The sequence below is a fragment of the Cyrtonyx montezumae genome, unplaced genomic scaffold (genome assembly GCF_038088225.1).
Source record: "Cyrtonyx montezumae isolate F1298 unplaced genomic scaffold, pur_monq_1.0 scaffold_23, whole genome shotgun sequence".
NCBI lineage: Eukaryota > Metazoa > Chordata > Aves > Galliformes > Odontophoridae > Cyrtonyx > Cyrtonyx montezumae.
Genome location: NW_027071970.1, coordinates 12,197,282 through 12,215,295, shown reverse-complemented (window position 1 = coordinate 12,215,295; position 18,014 = coordinate 12,197,282).

Sequence of the window (18,014 nt, the reverse complement as noted above, 5' to 3'; positions counted from 1 at the left end):
CAAGTGAAGATGATAGAAAATCAGCTACTTTCTGGGATGCTCTGGTTAATAAACTGGAATCCAGTATTTAACTGCACTGGATTATCTCTAACAACTGCATTTTATTGGCTGTCTGGAAGCCTGAAAAGGAAGGAACTGTATTTGAGAGATCCTTACGATGTGTGTGCTCTAGCAGTTCAGTATGTTCTGTTTCTACTTTTTTGTGTACTATAACAAATATGGTTTTTATTTTAGCTTCTGAAACTTACAGTTGGAAGATTTTTTTTTCATTGCAGTGTTACTTTCTTTTGCTGTGGTTTATTTAAATTAGAATTTTCAGGTGGCATCTTTATTACCTGGTTTTAAAAACTGACTGTCCTCAAGTGCCTTAAATATTTCACGCAAGGATTGCTGGCCTCCCATCATACTCTGAGGAGCCAGTTTATAGTGTTTTTAAAATGTGACTTTATTTCATTAATATTAATGTGTGATGCACTTAACTCTTTCACTTTTATGAATGACTTCAGTGGGAACTAGGTTTGAGGAAAACATCTCATTTGTTGCTGCCAAATTGCATAACTTGTGGCATCAGCTTCACAGGTACTGTGATCTGCCCCTGCCCCGTGTAAGGGAGTCATACAGTCATCGTCTCATCTGCCTTGACTTTCATTTAAAAAGAAATACACATCCAACCTTCACAAGAAAATTCAGAAACATAAACTAGAAACGTTTTAGCAGTAGTTTTTGATTACTAGATGATTAATTTTGCTATACTTCTTGGACTTCGGGGATCTAAATAGCTTTTCAAGGAGATGTGAAGCTACCGTAAGAGAGTCCTTAATGAATGTTTGCAACTCTTAGATCCCTTACACCCTCGTGCCCGTGGCTGTGTTTTCTCCTGCTTTGCTGGCCTGACTGGCAGAGCTCAACAGGGTCTGAAGGCTTAATAGCAAACGTGTTGGTAATTCCTGTACCTAAACAAGAAGTGCATTTCATCTGGCAGCAAGATTGTATGCCTAACTTAGAAGCACATGATGTTGCCATATGTCAGTCCTGTGGATCAAAATGTGTTGAAACGCAATGTCTCTTTGGGAGGAAATTTAGATAGAAGGGTTGAGGTGACTGAACAAAGGCAAGAACAGCAGAGCTGTTTCTGTCTGTGCCGTCTCTGAGCCATCAGCTGGTGTGGGCAGTGCAGTCCTCGGGGTGACTGCAGCCTTTGTTGGTCAATAGGGATGATCATTTAACACAGTAGCTCTTCTGTGTGTGAGCTGCCATCTCCTGTAGCAGCTCCGGCAATTACCTTGTTTTGCTGTGCAACAACAGTTGCTTTTCCACTGAGGTTGTAACCACTTTTCCATCCTACTTTTTACTGTCCTAAAGTCTGTGAAGCTTTCTGTGAGGGTGACCCAGAAGGGGAGGTGTTAATTTTTGTAGTGAGCCCACTTCAGTTCAGGAAGCTTTGCATAATAATCCCTTCAGATTTGCCATCTCCCACCACTATGATTTCTAACCTGGACGCTCAGTCATGCTAAGTTCTGATGACCACTGGTGCCTCTTGGTGTCTTGGAAACAGTTCTTGTTGGTAGTATAGAAAGAATAATACAGAATTGTTTGATTTCGTGGCTGTCAGGCTTGGGGAAAGCTGCTGTATTCATGAAGGGAGGTGTGAAGTTTTGTGGTATTCATAGTAGGGTTCATTCTCTGAAACTTGTCCAGTTTCCCGAAACATGGGGGTGCTGAACAAGGCCAATTCTTAGAACTGATCCTTTTATTTCATTCTCTTGGTGAAGATTTACAGTACTGTAGAAGCAAAGTAATCCAATGTGTACTTACAGCTGTGTGAGAATATCCAGTCAAATTTGGAGCTGTATTTCTTTTTACTGGAAGCTAAGTAAAATGCACCCTTAAGAAAACTCTGTGGTAGTCAGAAACCTAATTCTCAAGCTGTGCTGTAGGAGAGATGATGCATTCTTTCACTTGTGATGTTAATATCACCTTTAGAAGCCAGCAGCTGTGATGCACAGTGCTGTTACAAGAAGTGCCAGCAGTGTGAGAGATGCTCTGGCAGAAGAGTCCAAAACATGGACAAAATTTGGAGTGGTGCTCTCTAGTGTTTTAGGGCTGTGGTGTGTGTTTCTGTTTGTTTGGGTTTTTAATTCATAGTCCTGATCTGCTACGCTAGCTTCTCTTATCAACCCTCTGACATATTCCTGGATTTCAGGTGGTGGGTTTGATTTGGTTCTTTATTTTTATTCACTCTCTTGGTTTCAACACAATAAAAAATGTCATTCAGGTGAGAGAATGATCTCACCTCTCTAGGCCTTACCAGTGTCCCCAGTGATACAACAGTATATTCATGCTTGTCCACCACTGTCCAGGTGACAGTTTGCCTCTTTCCTCTTTGTTTGCTGATGAACTTGCATCAAAACCAGTGCTTGAGTCTAGCCAACATCTCTGAAGCTGTAGAAATCAGCCGAAGCACTCAAGTCAAATGTTCAATGAAAAATTGTATTTTACTAGATTTCAGTTGGCTGTCTGCTGCATTTTTAACACCCAGCATCAGAAAGTCAGCCCTCAAAGAAGCCAGAATCTTTGAGTCACAGCATACTGGAATTCTGGCATTGTGCTTGACTGAAACCTAGCTGTACTCGTCGTGCTTAGTGGCTATGCAGTGCCTCTTGATCATGGGTAATTCATACCTCCACTTTTCTTTTCTTTCCTTTCCTTTCCTACCCTGCCTTCTCTGGCAAAGAAATGTACCTGGGATAGTAAAGTCTTGGTCCGACACAGATGAGATGACAATTTTTTTAAATTACTTTTTTTTTTTTTCCTCCTGATACAGAGGATAGAAAGGCAGGGCAATTTTTAGAACAGAGGGAGATTAAGTAAAATCCACCCTGCCAGTGATGGAGGAGTGAAAAAGAGAGAGGAATGCATTTAAGTTTTATTAATGCCTATTTTAAAAAGGCAGTGGGCTGGAATATAGAGCCACAAACGTCAGTTCTTCGGCATGAAGTACTGGTGCTTTGGAGGAATTAGAAACACACCCATTAAAAAGACAAAACTCAGATGTGGTAACTCTGGCTTCAAACAGCCAAGGAAGGGATCACAGTGAAAGCATCTTAACTGCCTTACTGTGACCCCTCAGTGCTGTCTTGGAAGTTAATGCTGCCAAAAGGATTTTTTTACGTGTCTTTACATGTGAAGTACTGCTGAGAGGAGCAGGCAGTCACTGGTCACTGCAGCTGCTGCTGTAACAGCACGGAGCGTGCTGCTGAACTGATGCTGCTGCTGAGCTCTCATAGGATGAGTAATTGGGCAGAGTGCTTGCAGCAGAGCTGGCAATTGAATAGTGTTAATCACAGTGATGACTTTAATAGCATTTAATAGACACTTATCTAAATTCAAAGTCAGAAGAGATATTGCTGTTTTTAAAAGCATTTGCAGTGCTATTAGCTTTTTGTCATGAAAAGCCACTAAAATGTCCTTTTTTGTCACTGGGTATTTGTAGAAGTGCTTCTCTTGCTTTCCCAGTTCTGGAGAGATGTTGGCTGTCTGCTGTGGGAAACCTGCTTTCTGTTGGCAGCTTCAGGCAGCTGCTGGGGGCTGAAACTTCTCTCCCAGCAATTCTTGAAACACAAACAAAACTGTGCTTCCAAAACAAGTGGCTGAGGAACAGAGGCATTTCTAAACGGTGCTGCACAAGAGACCGATCTGTAAGGAGCCAGCAAGTTCCTTCTGTTCATGGGCAGGCAGCTAGCTGAGCTGCCTGAAGGGAGATGGCTCTGCTCTTTGTGTAAGGTTACTGCGATTCTTGTGGGTGCAGATATGTAACACATGGCACCAGGCATGGTGTACTTTGTTCTTACAGTACTGAAACATCAAGCAAACACTTTAAGGAGAAGGTGGGGTGAAGATTAGCCACAGCAGTGCAGATTGCAGAGGATTCACATGTAATTTAGCTCTAGTTAAGCCTGAATTAAGTTTCCCTACTTAGTTCTGCTACTGTCCCTTTTACAATTGGGGCTGTTCAGTCAAAGTCCCCCTGGGAAGTAATGGTCTGATTCCTTTTTTCGAGGAGCACACAACTGCTGATAACCAGAGTGTGTTTCAGGAAGGGCTGCAGAGGGAGAAAAAGGAGCATTCAAAGAGTGCAAAACTTCCTCACCTGCACCTCTTGTGTATTCTTTCTAAACAAGGCTATGGCGTGTGTGCAGTTGTGCTGAAAAGCAATTCATTTTCTGCCAAGCTAATCATTGACAGCTCCAAAATTGCGAGGTGGTCCTCCCTGAATCTGTCCCCAGCCCAGCCCTGCTGCGGGACGGCGTTCTGTAGCACTGACAGCTCCAAGCAGAGCCCTCCACTTCGTGCACACGTTCTGGTTGTTTCTAACACATTCACTGGATTTTACTGTAGGTAGTTTACTGTTGGCTTAGAATCTCAGCAGATGAACTTGACTGCTTTGTAGTATTTGCTTTATTTTGTTAACAAAGTCCTCTCGGTCAGGATTTCATGTCTTATTACGTGCTGTTCATCTCCTCAGAAGGTCAAATTTATCTGGGCTCTGTGGCTGCTCTAATGGAGAGAATATTCAGTAATCTGTTGGTGCTTTCACCCATTTGCACTGTGTTTAGAGGGGCCTTCTGAGTTTCTCCACTGCTTCAGTACTCTCTCCTGCCCTAGCTGGCCCAGCAGACAGGCTGGTAACTGCGGCGTGCCACGTGGCTGCTCTGCCTCTCCCTCAGTGTTGCTCCGCAGTGTCTGCTCTGTATTGCTTCAGTCCTTCACTTATTTAGAAGTTGGATTTCTGCATCTACTCCTGCTGACATAAAGACATGTCCTTATCAGTATTAAAATAGTCCAAGAGCAGAACTGTTGCTTTAGGCACATTTATTGCCACTGTGTTGGCTAATGAACCTTGAATGAAAATGAGATGGCCAGTGACTTTGAAGTAGGAGCTGTTAGGTAAGTGTCATAGAACTGTAGTCTTTATTTATTTTGTACATTAATCTGCACTTGTGACTCAGAGCAGAAAAGCTGCAGCACAGCAGGTTTTATAAGCTGTGGCTGAACCAGTTTCTATCTTAAAGCTCTCTATTTAAACGGACTGGTTCTGCACAGGGGTCAGAAGCCTGTGGTCACTGATCATCACATGCTGTGGATGTCTGTTTGTATGAACTGTCCCAATAGTGCTTCTGTGTATTATGCCCCATTACCATATTTTATATATAAATATATTTGTATGTATGTATTGCATGAGGTTTAATTGTTGGGGGTTTTTGTATTGTCACTTTTGTATTCACACAGTGCCTCATGTACCTACTTGTGTGTTTCAAGAAATTGCCTCAAAGCAGTGACTGGAAACAGGTGAGGAGAACAACTCTTCGCTGTAGGATCTGATGTTTCTGAAGTATTAATAAAGCATAGTGATTTCAAGAGTTGTTTGTTTCTTTTCTTCAATGTATTTTTCATTTTAATCCATCGAGCTACAGTGGTCATATTGCATTATCTTTGAGAGGTTTCCCTGTCGCTGGTGAACATCTCCAAATCCTCCTTTCTTCCAAGGGGTCTTTACAGGAGGAGAGCCTGGCAGATGTGCTGGAGGGACACAGCCCCTGGGATCACAGCGCGTGCTGACCTGAAAGCATCGTGTTACAAACCAGCGTAGAGATCACCTGTGTACTTCTAAGTCATTGGTCTGCTCTTCTGTTTTTCTGAGCAGCTAACAACAGTAGTAACGCAAGGTAAGTCTGGCCTACTCCCTGATGGCTTACAGTAATGGGACAATGATCAGAAATCCCATGTTTCAGCAGAGATAGCAACAATTCGTTGCTTACTAGTGTACTTGTTACAGAAAAGGTTTGGAAGTGCGTAGGATTAACTTAGTACAGAGCAGAGAGGGAGTTTTGAGTAGGGAGATAACTGTATTTTAAAATATAAGAACAGCTTGGAAACTGAGCTAATCTGTTATGGTTTCTGAAGTGCTGGTGTTCATTTCCTCAGGAAAGGAAGACGTAAGGACAGCAGGACTGATAACACTTGCTAATCTGAAACAACTCGTGGGAATCTGAAGTATGCAGCCTTAGGCAGTCAGCTGAAGTGCTATTGCATTTATCTTAGTGAAGAAGGAAAATGAAGTCTAGCAGGAGACCAGGATGCTGCATCAGAGGAAAGCAGATAAGGTATTCCTGACATACGTAAATAAGTGTCGAGCAGATTCTGTTTGAAGTGCTGTGGGTGTACTTGAACATAATTCAGATCAAACCTCAAATCTCCTGAAAATATCTTCCATTTCATGGTTCTAATTGTTGGGTTTCTATTTTTTTTAATTAATAGGAATGCCTGTGAAAATTCACTTGTAATACTCTGCAGAAAGGTATCAAATTCTCAGAAAAGTTTGGGGTTTGCTTGACCAGCTTTAGCAGCAGTTTCCTAACCTTGTTTCCCTTAGTTGACCAGGGAACATACACAGCAGTTGACTGCTGCTATTCTTTCATGAGTACGTAAAGTTTTGCTTTGATAACAACACAGAGCTGAACAAAATCATTGGGCACACTGCAGGCATCTTATGTACACTGTAGCAAGGGTGTTGTCATCCCGTAGATCCCACAGGTCCCAGCTCCTTCTGTTCCAACTGCAGTTAGCTGGTATTTGAGAGAACTGGACGTCTCCATTGTGGTTTCTCTTTGCTGGTATCCCACACTGGCTTTTGCTCTCTCCTTTAGATTAGTAGGTGAAATTCAGACACAGCTGATTCTTTTTGGCTCTGCTGTCTTTCTTAGGAGTGCTGCCTTTCTCATCTAGCACGTGGATCTCCAGTAGGTGATGTGTTCAGAGCAGAGCTCGTGGCCAACCTTCTGCTCTGGAATGCTGTCACCTGCACTTCTCCATTGCTGGCAGATTTGGATTCAAAACAACCAAAAAGCCAATGGAAATGAATATCAAACTTTGATTTAAAACTATATTAAGTTAAACTTGGATGCTGTTTGAGATTCAGTGCATCTAAATGTACATCTCATGACACAGAAGCATTATCTGTCTCAGTTGTTTGATCAAGCAATAATAATTATGTCCTGTTAATCATTCCCATTTAATATATGTTTCTTCACAAGCAATTGCTGAAAACCTTCTGCTGCCACTCACGTAGGACGTGGGAAGCAATGAAGTAACAGTGGTGATGGGACAGATGTTTCTGTTTCAGCCTTAATTACAGCACGATTGTTACAACACAAATGAGGACTATTTAGTTCCTGTAGAGCAGATCACTTGACCTTGACTAGTACTTACTGGTTTCATCTAGGATATTTAGGAAATGTTACTGGGATTTGCTAAACAGAAATCAGTTCTTCAGCTCTGCCAGATCAGTCCAGAATTGCCTGCTCCCTATACCTGGGAAACGACTGAGCTTCATCAGAGCCAAAAGGACTGTAAGAAATATGGGATTTCCTGTAGGAATGCAGGAGATTGTACACTTCTATTCATTGTAAAGCACCAGACAAAAACTTTCCCACAGGGAGACTTCATCCTTCTCCACAACTACGTGAAGGGAGATTGTGGAGGGGTGGGTTTGGGTTCGAGCCTCTTCTCCCACACACCTAGAGATAGGAATAGAGGGAATGACCTCAAGCTGTGCCAGGGGAGATTCAGGCTGGACGTTAGGGAACGTGCAGGGACGTGGTTTAGTGGGAAATACTGGTGGTGGGTGGACAGTTGGACCAGATGATCTTGGAGGTCTTGGGGATTCTGTGATTCTAAGATGGCTAAGTTAGCTCTGATTTAGATTACAGAATTTCATATTAATGTCTCTGTGTGTGTGCATGGATGTGTGTGTATATATATATTTAAAGAAATCAAAGGTAATCATGATTTAAAGAAATCAAAGGTGTTATGCAGAAAGTCACTTGTAAATTGTGTAGGGATTGTAAAGGATGTTAACTACCTGTTTTAACAAACTGGTAGTGCAAATTTGTATATGCAGCCATGCCAATGTCTTAGGGTCAGCATCCCAAACACAGTCTGCTTTTGTTCAGTATCTTAAGTTGTTCTTGAACTTTTCTGTCTTGGCTATCTTACCAAATATCTTACCTCTTGCACTATGGTAACTCCTAAGGTCTTGCCAGATGCCCTTTAATACTTCTTAACTCCAGTTATTGAGTTTTGGAGCTTTTGTTTGCCACATTCTCCAGTTATCATGTTGAGCTGTTTGGAAAGAATCTTTACTTCTCATCAGAATAAGGAAATATTTAAATGTTTACATATCAAGCCTTCAGACAGAAGTAGCTCTTGGAAGGAAATCTTTTGAACGTGCCTTGACAAATGCAAACCTGTTTGCTGGATGCAAGAGTTCACTGTGTGCTTGAGGCATGTAATGAAGCTAGAACAAGAATTTTGTGTAGCCTAGAAGAAGAATCCTAGCTATGCTGTGGTGGGCCAGCCTCGCTACAGAACCTGAATCTGCAGTTTGGTGGATGTCCTGTGTTCTCTGAAAAACATTGCACGAACAGTAGGGAAAAAATAACCCTTACTTTCCACATGTTCTAGGCTGTAGAGGAAGCACTTCCAGGAAACAGCTTGTAATCTTCTATCCAGCCTGGATTTCCTGCTTAAATCTGTGGTTTCAGAGTCCTGGTGAGTGGCACAGAGCTGCTGCTACCTCAAGGAGAGGCAGGAGGGTCTCGGTATGGAAAAAGCCAGCTGAGCTGCTGGCGTCAGAGCTCTGTCCCGGACTTTGCGTTTGTGCCCCTAGAGGGCTCCCTCTTTCCTTTGGCCGAAGCATCACAAAGGCCACACGTTGCTCAAAGGTGCCCACGGGTGCTGTGTCGTTCCCAAAACGTCGCAGTTAGCCACTGGAGAGCTGAGCCAGAAGGAATTCTTTGCATTGTGATACCTCATTTCCAACCGCATTTCTTTTAAGAAGTGGCAGTGATTCTGGCACCAATTCTGAGTTTTGTTTCCTTGCTGGCTGAAAGTCAAGCAGTTGGTTCAGGCTGGGGTGCAGCTTGTCCACAGCAGCTCTCTGACCACGGCTGACAGCACTCAAATGGGGAGAGTGAAGAAAGCAGGAGAGGCAATTCATATAAACAGTGGGGCCAAAGGAGTGCTGGTTAGAATAATGCTCTTTTTTGCATCTCATCTAAGAGATTAAAAAAGTCATCGTGTTTCTCCTTATATAAAATATCTGTGTGTGTGTGTGTGCTTATCAGCCTATTTAAGAGACCTTTCTTTCAGTTGGGTCCACCTCCTTTACAAAATCAAGCTCTGGTGTCAGCATAGGGGAACCAAAAAAAAACCAGAACAGCTCAACAATGCAACAGAGGACACTTCAAGGCCTTCTGTGTAATTAATTACAGTAATTTTTAAATCTTGTGCAAAGTTTGTGCTTGAAGAAGTTCTAAGTTACAATTAGGCCACGCTGCTAACGATGGATCTAATTGCTGGCTTACAGACAGGCGCAGGTAACACAAGTTGTGCCACTGACAGCAGATATTGCATCTAATTGCTTTCTGTTGATGCTTCTAATTGCACACAGCTGTTCCAGCAGCTGGGATGAGTGGCACGAGGTGAAGGCCGTCAGCACTTTGCCCTGGCTGACTGAAGTGGCCGAATGTCACTGGTCCCTAAAGGTACTGTGTTTTTACTCTGCTGGCTCACCAAAGCTTCCTGGGAACACTGCTTCTTTAGCTCTGCTCCTGCTGGGCCCGCTGGTACCCAGGGGCTCGAGGTGGGAGAAAGAATTGGGTGCTGGAGTGGCTCTGCAGAGTATCCCTTTCTGTAACGGCAGTCGCGTGAAATCTTGCACGTTTCTGAAGAAATGAAATGTGCAGCTGGGGCAGAGGTCCAGCAGTGCTGTCAGGCTTTGTTGTGGCGTTGGTGCACCTGCTTTGAAAAATAAAAACGAGTCCTTTCTTCCTCTCTCTGTTCCATCTTTCAGAGGATTTTCTTCTCTAAAACGTCAGAAATATTGCATCATAATGGAAAGACCTTCCTTTCTTTTACTGCAGAGGTGTGGAATTATGGATCTTTACTCTCAGTCTTAAACCTCTTTGTAACTTCTGGCTGTTACTTACTATTCATTTGAGAAAGCGGGTAGCTTTTGCAGGGCAAAAAAGACATAGGATCCAGCAATTTTGCATCTTCTAAGTAGTTTAAGGAAAAGCTAGAGGGTAAATCCTGGCGGAAATGCTTATGAGAACTGTTCGTTTCTTCCCCCTTTGCTTCTTGTAATGAGATGCTATTTTGCAAAGGCTTGTCCTTACCCTCAGAAAGTTGTCTTCTAGCATTTTCTTGTTAATGAAATTTTAAGTCAATGAGCTGTTCCCAAATAGTAATAGACCGAGCCAGGATGTGCATTAGCAGGCTAATGGCAGGCATCCTCCCTTGCTGAAGGCAGTGTCTCATGGCAGTCCTCTAGGAGTTGGCTACATCACCGGGAGCACTTAATGCTGGCTCTGCTAAAGCACTTCTTGTCCTCCCATCATCTCCTTTGGGAGACTTCTCCTTTGACTAATAGATCTCACTTGTCAGGAAGCCTTTCCTGTTCTTCAGTCCTACTGATCTGAGCTCTAATACATCGAACTGTAACTTCCTTGACTACTTTTAAATGAAATATTAATGAAGAGAGGCAAAAAGCCATCACATTTCTATTTGTATCAAAAATGGAAACTAATCTGTAGCTTGGTCTTTGCTGTAAGACTTGAAGAACTGTTCAGCAGTAGTAGTTAAATGCTGTGTGCACGCGTTTCAGGCTGACAGTGGCAGGATCTGAAGCTGGCTCGTGTAAACCCACCCTTAAATAAAACTTCTGGGACTTGGAATCTGTTGGGGACCGGTGTGTGCGTCAGCGACGTGCAGAAGCTGGCAGCTACTGAAAGCAAAGCTGACCCTGGGGTCCTGGGACATCTGTGAGGTTGCACGGTGTGCTAGCTGAGATGTCGTGGGGAAATCAGGGGCCCGGGCTGTGGGAGGGGGCCCAGCAGGGCTGTGTTTGGTAAGGAGGGTGGGGTTGGTGCGGCAGCAGCCTGCAGAGCGCCGAGTGGTGCAGTGGAAGCCGCCTGCAGCCGTCACTGCCACCAAGAGAGGCTGCTGAGCAGGGAGCAGCTGGGAGAGCTTTGCACAAGGACTGTGTTGTTTGGTTGCTCGCACTATATCAGTGTTTGGGCTATTGGGAGGGATTTGGCCTTTGGGTCTTGCTTACATCCCTATTTATTTTTGCCCATTCTCGGTTCTCTTTGTGAATACCAATCGTCTGAGTCACCCAGAATGATTCCTGTCTTCATTAGGGATTCCTTCCAGCTTCCCTTCATCTGCATGTAGGCTGCTGCCTGCCCCTGCCTCCCCCTGTGCACTTTGCTGCACAGATTTAGCTCTCAGTATTCCATAACTCCTCATCTCAGCAGCTCTGGCAGCTGAGTACCTTCATCCACAGGAAACTGTTTTGTACCTTTGGCTCTTTGCACGACTTGCATTCTCCTGGTTTGTTCTGTACCATCCCTGCAACTCCTGGTGCTTTAGGTGTGCTACGAGGCCGCAGTTTGCTCCAGGCCTGCAGTAGCTGTGCTTGGGGCTATTCGAGTGAAGTGGTTAAAGCAGGAAACGGAGGTCCAGATCCTTTAATCCCTTTCTGTTACACTGTGTCCTTCGGTCGTCCGGGATAAACCCATTTACCTGCCGGTATCTTTACTTCTTTGGTATACCTTAGTGTTTAAATTGTCTACGATTTCTACACCACACAAACAGGACTGCTTTTTTAGAAACCTAAATTAAAAGATGCAATATAAATAAGAAGCAATTGCATGTTCTTTAGTGGGTATTCTTGTGTGAGCTGCTGACCTCTGTGGTGCTCAAAAGCTTGTCTACAAGAAATCGAAAAATGAGGAAGGAAAGTAACCCGAGGTGGAGGATGGGCCCCTAATTGCAGTGCTGAGTGTGACAGAGACGTCTTAATGCTGGCTAATGACTGTCCGGAGTGCTATTCAGAAAATGGACATTTGCTGTGGCTTTTCTCAAAGTCCAGATGAGCTGCTCCGAGCTCTGTTAATGATGTGGATTATTTAATGCTCATTTGTATGCAGTATGCTCCTGCTTTGAAAGTACTCCACAGGATTCGAGCCAGATTCAGCCCTGCAGCTCCACCGAAGTCAGTGCTTGTCTGCACATCTCTCGATTGCTTTTCTTTCTTTCTTTTTTTTTTTTTTTTTGCTTGAGGAGTTATTTTCCTGTTGCACTGATTTTATTTTCTTAAAGGCAGTATCTGCAGGGGGTTTGCAGTCACTTCTCCCCTCCCCAGTATAGTAGCTGTAAGTACAAATGCAGTTCTGTTGGTTCTCCCATCTCCTTCTGAAGCCCTCCAAATGAGGACAAGCTAAGCAGAAAATGACGCTCTGTGTTCTTTCCTTTCTTACTGCTTTGCACCTCCTAAGCACAGTTTTGGTGATATATGGCACTTCTAAAAAAAAATGTCCTGCGATGAATCTCTGCCTGCATCCAAGAAACTGAAACTGAGTTCCTGTGTGTGGCCCTTTTCTGGATTAACCCACTGTGAACCGATGGAGGCCTGGTGATGTACGGCCCTGCACGACAGTTCTGCTCCAGCACAGCAGTGCAGGGACACGCCGTGCCGTGGCTGACAGCAGTGTCGGCCTGACCTGATGCTGAGAAAGCAGTTATCTGCTGGAGGGGAGGACGGGCATTCTCAGTACAGATGTGCATTTGTGTATTTGACTTTAGATCTGAAATATTCCTTTAATGTACTTTTTAACTTGACCCAGCTATGTCTTTAACGTGCACGCTGAAGCAGCATCTGCCATTGTATCAGTCGCTCCTCCCGGGTAATGGGCTGGGGTGTGATTTTCAGCTTACAGCACAGACCTACAACTCTACTGCCTGCACGGGGTAAGTGGGAGTCATGGAAAAGCTTCCTTTCTAAACGCGCACGTCACTAGAACGGGCAGAGATGTTTCTTGTCAGCTGTCAGATATTTGCCGGCAGCACCAGCACGGGGATGGGTGTCGGGATGTGGGAATAATGGGATCGTTTCCAAGCTCTACGGACTGAATCTCTTAGCGCGGCGTTATGTAACATCGCCGTAGTACGCGACTTCCCCTCTCGCTTTCCCGCAGCGCGGCTCCTCCCTCCGAGCTGCCCGCATCCCTCCCCATCTCCCGCTGCGGTGGCCGTAATCCCCGCAGGAATGCGGCCCACGGCCCACGGCCACGGGCGTGACTCCGGAGAGCGAAGAGCCCCGAGTGCCTGGCGGGGCGGCAGGGCGTGCGGGCTGCTGGCCGTCCAGCACGCACACAGCGGGCGCGTCGTTTCCCGGTGCGTTGTGTCTGGGTGATGTGTTCGTGGTTTTATAAATGCCTTTCTAAACTCCTTTCTGCTTCGGTCCCCTTTGGGATAGCTCGTCCCAGCTCAGCTGCTCCAGTGTGCTGAGGATGCAAAGTGGGATGTGTGGAAAAGGGGAAAAGGAAAACTTCATGCACAACTTCCTCGAAGTTTTGCGTGTCTGTGAAGCTGCTGCATGCTGCACAGTCCTCACCTGAACTTCACTGAGCGCAGTCACTTAATCACGTTAACTCTTCCCCCTTTTCCTTTTTGCTTTTATGTCTGCAAATCTTGCAGAAGTGTTTGCTGTGAGAATCCCAAACTGCTGCTGCTAGGACCCAAACCTGTGCTGGATCCTCGCGGGTCTTTGCAGGTAGGGTGCTGTGTTGTAGAGGACCCTGAACATCTCAACTGTTCGAAGAATTTCTGTTTGGAAGCTGAGTTTTGCTCAGCATAGTAAGCGCCCATGTGAACCCTGCTAGAGCAGAGCAGCCCTTTTTCTAGCAGAAACCAGAGCTGTTGTTGATTAATGTCTTGCTGAAAACGAAGTCTTTGCCATCTGTTCCACCCCCTCACTACGAATGCCACTCTCATTATGTTGATTATGTAATTAAAAATGAAAATATATTTTGGTAGAGTGCTGCATAGGCATCTGTGCTTATTCTTCTGTTCCTATTCTCTGCCCCCTGCCCCCATCCCATACGGAGGGAAAAGACAACAATTGTTCCACTCTCCAGTGGCTTTATAGCAAAGCTGTTGCACTGCTGCCAGACCCGTGCACGTCGTGGGAGCAGCCACTGCAGCCCTGCTGTGTCTGAGCTGCAGCCCCTTCCCAAACCCCGGCTATTGGGCTCATGAGAAACCCGTGGCAGGAAGCTGACCCTGAAACTGAGGCTGCTTTAAGTCCTTGTGATGGGTTAACTTGAATCCAGAACATGAAAAGTGAAGAGAAAGAGGCCTGGCTGCTTTATAAGGGATAGTGTGTCCTCTGAGATCAGCGGGACTGCTCATGTTACAAATATGTCCTGCCTATCTAAGGGTGGAGGAAGAGAAAGAGAGGAGGGATAACCTTCTTGTAAGTGGGTTAGAGCAATTACTGAGGTCTCTTACAGCAAATGAAGTTGTTAGTGTGAGTCACGTCCCCTTTTTTCCTCTCCCTGCCAAGTTTTAAGCAGTAACCAGACAGGGAGCAAAAAAAAAAAAAAGGGGAAAAGCAACAATGGGGAAGAGCTGAACTGAAACAACCCTTCATTCAGGGTATTGTTTGACTTCTAGTTCTGATTGTACATAGAGATAAAGGACCTATAAATATCCTGTCTGCTGAAATTCCTCACAGCAGCATCGCCTGTCAGCTGAACAAATAGGTTAGGTTCTCCATGTACTGCCTAATTACATATGCAAATAGAAATGAGTGATTATATCCCTGCCCCGCGTGGAACGAAGGCCTGCTCACTGGAGGGGACGCGGATCTCTGCTGCACTGCGATGCCCCGGTCGCTGGAGGGCAGATGGCACCGACAGCTCCGTGCTGAACCACGGAGCCCCGAGTGGGGCTGAGCCGAGCAGCGGACGTTCATCTGTCTGAGGAGCGTGGATGAAGACCTCTTCTGACGTGTCAGAAATATCTCCGTGCTTAGCTCTGCTGAACAAATGGCTGGAAGCTTTTCCACGCTGCTTCAGAGCTCCCAGTGAAGTGCTGTGATTCCCATTGTGGTCACTGTTTGACGGTTTTCTTATTGCTGGTATGCATAGCGTTTTTTAATGTTTGACAGCTGGAGAAAGAACTATTTTGTGCATTCAGATGTTCAGTACAAAGCTGCCGTTTTCTGCTCTGCCCTTGCCTTTGTCTCATAGTGCTGATGCAAATCAATGAAAGACAGAACTGATGAAATTACATTTGTTTACTCTTTGCTTGATAATAACAAGACACAGCCAGCCCTTTGTAAAAGGAACGGGGGATATGAATGTCTCTACAGTACTTCTGTAACGGTTTGGGTTTTTTCTTACAATATAAAGGCATTTATTTGTTTCTTAAGTCGTGATTTATACGATAGTGTGCACTCCTAATGTAAGTGGAATAAGAATGGAGCAATGAATGACAGCAGCGGATTGCACTTGAAAATCTCTTAGCTTGTTATTTCTATTAATTCATCAGCACAAGTGATGGTAGCACATCGCAAAGCAAACGCAGTGGGACTGCTTCTGATCGCTGCGGTGTGCTCCTGCCAGCGGCACAATGAAGTCCACTCCCCTGGCGTTGGCTTTGTGCACATGTAACTGTTACTGGGCCCTGGTTTTCATACACTGGTGTGATCCTGGCAAGAAACAAGCTGCAGAAATCGGATCCCCACGATTGTTTTGGTGAGTAATGTGCATGACTTGTGGATTGTGTAACGCTTTTATTATTATTATTATTTTTTGAATGCTTGCCCTAAGAAAGGAGGCCTACATTTGTCTGCCTGACCTGTGCAGTGTGCTTGTGTTTTTGCTTGTACATTTCTGGATGTCAGAAGTACTGGCTGCAACAGAAAGGTTTTGGGAGGGGTAAAAGGCAGAAAGAAACAGGAGAGGAAGATGATGAGCAGAAAGGAGGTGATGAAGGAGGTGCCTACAACTGCTCTCCTGATGACTGTTCCCTGTGTCCTCGCCAGAAAGGAGAGAAGCACATCAAAGAATGGCAGAGCCAGCAGAGCTGTCTGAAGGCTTCTGAGCAGCGGAGCCAAATCTGCCTGCTTCACAGGCAGAGCAGGACTCAGAGTGCTGTCCCAAACCCAATGAACTGCTGGAATCAAAAAGGACAACCCTGATGCTCTCTTTGTGTGCAGGTCTGGTGCCTGTCTGACCCTATGAGTTTATGCAGCTCAATAAACTTTAAAAAAATGAATTCAGCAAAAAATTGTGAAGTTAAAGGCCCGGGAAGGGAGGAGGAGCAGATGCTGTGAGAGTCAAAACTGGAACTGCAGTGGTGGGAAGAGGTATGGACATCAGAATTTTGCTGCAGATTTGGGGTGTGCTGGAGGATGCCTTGCTGCTACCCTACACTTAATATCCCTCTTCGTCTCCTAGGTGGTGCCTCCCTCAGAAGAGCATGAGCTGAATATGGAGTGCTTGAGGATGTGTGGACAGTGGGGGGAGGTGATCCAACAGTGTCAGTCTGCACAGCAGAGGAGGGAGTGAATTGCTGCAGGATTGCAGGAGCCCAGGAGGATGCTGCCATGGGTAAGAGCAGTAAGGGAGAAGAATCCAGGAGGAAAGGGTGTGTTCAGAGTGACTGCAGGAAGCTGCTGCAGCAGGCACTGACAAAGCACTGGAACACAGGGCAGTGGCCCCATTTTGCCAATCCAGCTCTTCAAGGGTTATCCTGATGTATCCAGGTGTTCTTCCTGAAGGAGGAATCCTGCGTATTACCCTTATTTAGGCATACGCTTATCCAAATTGGGATTTGATAAGAGGACAGCAGCTGCATTTTTCTTTCTCTGAGACAAGAGGCAGTATTAGCTGTTGAGAGTTCGTGATGGAAATGTATCTGTATATGGGTGTGCATCCAGCTGCACTTCACAACAGTAAATGGGACGTGAGAGTGGAGCACTGCTCCCTCTTAATCCATCTGCTGTAGAAGGGGTACTGTGCCTCTGCAGGAAAGGCTGGCAGAACTACTGTGCTAATAAACACACGTTTCTTGCTGCAGCACATGGGCTTCCCAGATTCATAAATCCAAGCAATTCATAGCTGAATTACAATTAAATATCCGCACATTTCCATGCCACAGTGTGCAAGGCATCGGCCTACATGGCTGGACACCTGCTGCCTGCTCTCCTGCACAGCTTGGCAGCGCAGTCCCTTGACCTCGCTCCACCTCGAAATCAGATTCGGAGCGTCGTCCCACAGATGTTCTGCCACATCCTTCCAAGAGCAGCATTCTCTCTGCTCTTTCTTTTTTCCTTTTTTTCTTCCATATTGTTTTTTAAAGCAGCCCTTACTGTCAAATAGTCAGAAACACTTTTCATTGCTGCTGGTCTTTCTGTCAAAAGATTTCCAGGCCAAAGGTTCACTTCGGCTCTGTAAACGACAGTGGGAATTCAGACATCATACCAAAGAGCTGGGAGAGACGAAGAGCACTGATGGATCCCCACGGTTTTGTGTCTCTTGTACGAGACCCATAGGCTCAGTAACGCAGTAAGGTAATGTAGCACTTGATTACAATGGATGTGTTGCACTTACAGAAGGCATCTTACCATGGGGCTCCGCAGAGCTGAAGTAATAACTGCTGGTGTCAGGTACGACAGTGGTAATGGAAACAGATAATTTTCCCACTGTTAAAAAGCTATACATGTCTTAATTACATGAAATTTAGCTAGAGCTAGTGCTGGTGGCTGGAGGGAACATCCTTCTGAGGTTCAGTCTTTCTCCTGGTCTGATCAAAGCTATTTAAAGAAGTAAGGATTCTATGTAATTATTACCCATCTGGAGTTTCCAGGCAGCAGGGTTACCACATGAAACTGCCGTTCGATGTTCTCATTTGTCCCAGAAAGCTTGAACAAAGATTTATAGTCTGCTCTGAACATAACGAGGCTCCTTCAGCAGCAAAGCCCCACGGGGCACCAGAGCTGTGTTCTGCACAGTTGTACAGCTCCCTAACACAATGCTTATTCCCTATGGGTGCAGCAGAAAACTTGTTTGTCCCCTACCCCGTGTTCCTGTCAGTCACAG